The 5,621-nt window shown below is 49.3% G+C and overlaps 1 protein-coding gene and 1 long non-coding RNA gene across 10 annotated transcripts in view; both read right to left on the bottom strand.

The window, feature by feature from the left end:
- Positions 1-1,592, bottom strand: part of SIK3 (SIK family kinase 3) — a 243,066-nt gene extending 241,474 nt beyond the window's left edge. For 5 of the 9 annotated variants that reach the window (XM_077777556.1, XM_077777582.1, XM_077777591.1 and 2 more), the window contains exon 1: positions 1,462-1,532. The gene's annotated coding sequence lies outside the window, so the exon portion shown is untranslated. Of the gene's footprint in view, positions 1-911; positions 967-1,461 lie in introns of all 9 variants that reach the window. The other 4 variants (XM_077777598.1, XM_077777606.1, XM_077777614.1 and 1 more) reach the window with 2 other exon arrangements.
- A 491-nt stretch (positions 1,593-2,083) lies between these two features.
- On the bottom strand, positions 2,084-5,347 carry LOC144243130 (uncharacterized). The gene is made up of 3 exons (XR_013338545.1): positions 5,075-5,347; positions 4,604-4,681; positions 2,084-2,771 (listed from the first exon to the last, which is right to left on the bottom strand). It is a non-coding gene; the product is annotated as an uncharacterized LOC144243130 (long non-coding RNA).
- Positions 5,348-5,621: the final 274 nt, after the last annotated feature.

The following is a 5,621-nucleotide window of genomic DNA, read 5'->3' as shown; positions in this document are numbered from 1 at the left end:
CAAGCTTGGCTGAGTCTAGTCCCTCTCCGGGTCTGAGGGGGACATCAGAGAACCCTGGACTTTGGTATCTCATTCAGCTCAGAACTGCAGACTTGAGGCCCTCTGATAAAAACTGACAAAAAGGCTGAAGGGGGCCCCCCAGAGGAAGTGAAACTGACCAATCAATTTTCCACAGCCACCTATCCTGCCACCCTGGTTAAAAAAAAAAAAAAAAAAAAGGCCCCTTGTAGGCTTTGACAGAAAGGAGGGAAAAAGGAACTTCATGTTGTAAGCAGGAGAGAAGGCCTAGATGAGTTGCTGGCTTCTGAAAACAAGCAATTGCCATAAAAGCAAAAACAGGTAGGTGATAATAAGTGGAGGCTAGGCTGAGGAGGTGAGGAACTGATGTGGCTTTGGTAGGAAGCAACAGCAGCTGTTAAGGGTTCTTCATTCGCCGGGTTGAGGGGAAACACAAAGTGCAGTTTTAAGTATAATGAATGACTACACTGCAAGTATTCATTCAAGGGAGAGACTGAGCAAAGGAAGAAATCTGAAGTACAAATGGGCTTTGTGGGTCCTATCAAAACCAAAAGACGACTCCTGATGACTCCGATTCCAATACTTCCAATGAAGAAGGCTACAGGAAAGTGCTACCCGTTTCCTCAAAACAAAAAAACAAAAACAAATGAATCTTCTATGCTAAACTGTTGTATGTATACTTATATGGCTTCCTAATTGACCTTGGCCAATTTCACTACTACAGCTCCACAAATCCCTTGAGAACCAAAGGGCCCAATGAGTGTAATTCTCCAGTGTCTGGGTTTCTCATACATCTCATTTGCCCACCAGGCCTTCCCCCNTGAATCCAGACACTCAAGCAGCTAAAAATAACCAACAAACCAGCACTCCCAAATTGTTTAACCCCTGATTACCTAGTGCCACCATGAACCCGGGGCGCCCTGGGCCTCTGTTCCCTGAGCCTCCTTCCTGCGGAGAAAGTAATTTTTTTCCTATTTCCCCATTTTCTTCATCGCCTCCTCCAATAATGTGGTCTGTCCTGGCGCTCCCATTGCTAGCGTCCATCAGTCTTAGACGATCAACGCTGATTGGCATCTGTCATAAGGTCCCAGGTCCCTCATATCTCCCAGTGCCCTGCACCCACCACACACCCCTAGCCCATGTCCTTGTTCCCCTCCTAACTCCCCCGGCTGCCAGTGGACCCTCGTCTGCCCCCCATCCTGCTGTCCACATTCCCTATCCCCCTCTGCCCTCATTCCCTCAGGATTTCCTAATTGCTGGTTCCAGAGTCGTCTCAGCTCCGTGAGAGTTCCAAACCTCTTCTTTCCAATCACCCCTTCCACTACCCTCCGCAGAGCCCTGGGCAACCCCTCCCNTCGCGGGGCGCTCCTGCCCCCGCCACTCTCCGACCGACGGTCCCGGGCCGCGCAGCCCCGCAGCCGCCAGCTCCCGCCGCGCCAGTACCTTGGCCTTGGTGACGAGGTGCGTGGCCCGCTTGACCACAGCGAAGTTGCCCTTGCCGATGGTGCGGTCGATCTCGTAGTAGCCGATGCGGGCAGGCACCGTCCCGCGGGAGGCCGGGGCTGGGGGACGCGGCGGNCGCGCGTCACGTGCCGACGCGCGTCACTGCCCGCAGCCATGGCAACCGTGACCTCACCGGCGAGCTCGACCTTCCCGCGTGGGCCCCGGTCCTCTGGCGCCGGCTCCCGGGTGCCCTCCTCTGGGGATGAGGCGGTGGGCACCGCGAGTGTGCCCGCCGGTTCCTAGCCGCGGCAGCAGCGCTCTTGGGAGCCCCGGCCCGACGCCAGGCCCCCGGTCGCCCCTGGAACGGCTAACCTGACCCCTGCTCTGACCTCTGTCCCAGTTCAGCAGCCACCCAGCCTCCCTTTAAAACAAAATATTTCCTCATCACCAAAAATACCGGCCTTGTCCCACTTTAGCCCTTGAGGCCACAAAGGCAGGAATAGCTACAGCACTGAAGGAGCTGTAACCGAGCTGGGAGCGAGGCAGGGGAATTCTTCAGTAAAATTCCTTCTTCCAACAAAACCCACCTCCCTAATTGTCGCCCAGTTGAGGGGAAGGGGGAAACTGGGATTTGTGTTTTCAAGGGTGGAGAAACCGGCCCAAACATGCATTCCAGTCACTGGGTGGGTGAGGGCCAGAGAAGCTACGTCATTTTCCTTCCTCCCACCCCGTCTCTGAACAATTCTATAGCGAGATGACTGTCCCGATGCCTGCGTCCTATTTCTGACACTTGTATAACCCCGATGGAGCAGAGGCGCACGGTGGCCAGTGAGCCGCGTCATGGTTAAAGACAAAACCGCCTGTTAGGCAAAATAAATAAGTAAATAATAAAATAAAAATTCCATCCTTGCAGAGACTCTCCAAGGACATCAAACGTGATCAAATTTATAATTCCAACAATATCTCATGTTCTTTTTCTTCCTCCCTCTGCTATCTGGCATTCCACATCCTCCAAGGGCCCCTCAGTCGTTCCCATGTTTCCCTTCCTTCTTAGACCCACTGCTTTTATTAAGGAGATTAACTTACCTGCTTCAGGTGGGAATGGAAGGGTTAGGCTTCTGGGCTATGGATAACAAGATGGTCTTTGGCAGGCTTGGAGGGGGTGGGGGGAGACAAGACTGTGAACACTCCAGCATTAAAGGGTGTTATTTCAGAGCGGTACTGATTTAGCCACTTCTATTTCTCTCTAGGCAGAACTGTGTCGTCAGGTCACTGCATGTACAACAGGAAACACGGACACCCAGGGCACCCTGAATGTGAGAGAAGAAGGGCCCATATTTGCTCTCTCTGGCCAGAAGATGTTTAGTAGAGCTATGGCTGCCCATCTGTGAGTCATGGCTGGCTGGGATGGGACAGAGGGGTCCTCCCACGGGGGTCTTCCATCAGTTCTCTGGTTTCAAATTGCCAACGCCATTAACAGTAATTGGCTCCTTGACTAGTACATAAGGATAAGGATGGAGTGGTCCTCAGCTTCTTGCCTTGGTTAAGCCCTTTCCTGGGTTGAGCTCATTCAATCCCAGCTAAACGATGGGGTGTGGCCAGCCTCTCTTACCTCTTCAGGACCTCACTCACCTGCCTCTAGCAGGGGCTAAACACATTAACTTCAATGCTGGGCCCCAGAGTCACAGTTTTACCATCTCCCTGGGGAGGAGAGGTCCTAACAGAAACCTGAGCAGGCAGATAAGGCAAGGGGGAAAGAATCTCTTACACCAAAACCATGCTCACCAGTGTCCTTACTGCCTCTCCTCCACTCATAGACATCACTGAAACATCAAGTACCACAACTTCTGGTGCTCTCTGGAGGGTGTCAAAAACCAAAAGTCTCTGAGGAAAAACTAGCAAATGGAGCATGGGTCTAATTTCCAAAGACAAAAGGCAGATCGTGCCTGTCCCTAATAATGACCAGAATGTGCATGCTGTGTGTTAGATCATTTACGCTCCTTGCCTGTACGGATGGAGGCCAGTAGTTGGTGTGTGTCCTATTGAGACTTGGACAAAGCCTGGCTACAAAGCTCCCTGAAGAACCCCCTTTGGTGAGAACAACACAGAAAATTGGGGAGGGCACTGAACAACAAAAATCAACAGGAAACAAGGAAAACTGTTTAGACGTATGCAGTTGATAAGGATTTGCTGAGTGCTAAGACCCAGGTAGGTTTCGGGAGGAAGTCACAGTCAATAATAACAATGTGTCGACACTGCGCTAAGCAGTCTACTGTAAGTGAACTCACCTAACCCACAACAACCTTATGAGACAGATTATATTATTATCCCCATTTTGCAAATAGGGGAAATGAGTCAGTGCAAGATTAAGGGAATTGGCTGTGGTCATAGAAGTAGAATTGACTCCCAGGCAGCGTACCTTTGGAGCCTGAGATCTTCCCCAACTGGATTACAAGCCCTGTCAAGGTAGGAGCCAGTAGGAAAATTGGTTTCTCCAGCTACGACTGAGCTCAGCTGAGACCCAGGGAGGAAGAAGACTTCAGGAGTTCTTGAGAGCAGGACAGAGCTGGCCCCAAAGGATATCAACAGACGTACACCACGCAACTGACTGAAGTACCCAGGAAGCCTCGCTTGTAAGTAGCTGCACAAAGACACTCAGGACTTAACTATGTGCTTCTGCTGACTTTAGAATAAACAGGTGTTGGCGTGTTCCCACCCTGCCGCCCACCCAGAGGAATGGCTTGGGGGCTGGATTCTCAGAGCCCCTGCAGCCCAGCATAGAGGCAGAGCCCTAGCCCCCACCCAACTCCCAGTCAGCCTCTATAACCGACTCCACCATCTTTTCTAGAAAAGCAGAAGATTGATGAAGAGATGAAAATGAGACATCTTCCTACCTAATGTCACTGTGTCTTATTTCTAGAATTTGAAAAGGGCAAACCAAGGCATTCCTGATGGAGACGATAGGCCCTTAGACACTTCTGGAAATGATGTGGAAGTTCTGAGGACCTAAGGTCTGACCAGAAAGTGGTATAAGCAGTAAGAGGTAATACATTAACTCTTTTATGATTTTAAAGCCTCTCTTAGCCTGCCTGCAGGGCAGTTTACCAGTGACCTGATAGAAGACTGTAGCCTCACAACATACCTCCATAGATTCTCAGAACCATCCGGGCCTTGGAGAAAGTCCAACCCTCACTTTACATTGGCCCAACTTATTACTGCTCTGAAAGAAAAAAAAAAAAAGCCAACATTATATGAGCATTCAATTGACACAGAGGCATTATTCAGAAATTTCATATATTGGGACGCCAGGGTGGCTCACTCAGTTAAGCATCCAGCTTCGGCTCAGGTCATGATCTCGCAGTCCTTGAGTTGGAGCCTCACTTAGGGCTCTGTGCTTGCTGCCAGCTCAGAGCCTGGAGCCTGATTCAGATTCTCTGTCTCCCTCCCTCTCTCTCTCTTTCTCACTCTCTCTCTGTCCCTCCCCCACTTGAGCATTTGCTCTCTCTCTCCCAAAAATAAACAAACTTTTAAAAAATTCATAAAACTCATTACGAGTAACTTAAAAAAAAAAAAGAAATTTTGTATATCAAAAGGCAATATCATATTTACATACCCCGTATTCCCACACCAGGGAATTATTAGCAGGTTATAAATTCTGCCATCACGTAGAAATCAGGCCACTGTTTGATCACACTGTCCAAACACTCAGTGTGCCCTGGCTCTTGGGATGAGGTGAATGTGCGCCTTCTCTTCACAAGGACTGTGTCCTGCATTACCACCTCACTAGGAGTCTGTTGCTAGTCATGTCCAAATGCTCCTCCTGGGTGTCCAGAAGCATGTCTAGGTAGTCAAAGTAAGTACATAGTCTCCTGTAAAACATCCTGGGAGGGGCCTTAGGAGAAGGTAAGTAAGCTTTCAGTCAAGGATTTTCTGTTCAGCTTGCCCACACTGTTCTTCTTAACAGAGCCATTCAAGCTATGACACAAAACTTAAAAAAGTATCCTTACTACTTTCCATATGTTCTAGGATATGGTTTAAGCATTTTTAGATTATTATTAATTGCCCTTGAGATTATCCAAAAGATCTTTAAGGATTTTTTTAAAGGTTTTCTGCACTCTTAGATGTGACTGTATCATCTTTTAGGATTAGTGTTTTCCTCG

The sequence above is a fragment of the Crocuta crocuta genome, unplaced genomic scaffold, assembly GCF_008692635.1.
Source record: "Crocuta crocuta isolate KB4526 unplaced genomic scaffold, BGI_CrCroc_1.0 scaffold271, whole genome shotgun sequence".
NCBI lineage: Eukaryota > Metazoa > Chordata > Mammalia > Carnivora > Hyaenidae > Crocuta > Crocuta crocuta.
This window is presented reverse-complemented; position numbering and strand designations above follow the sequence as displayed.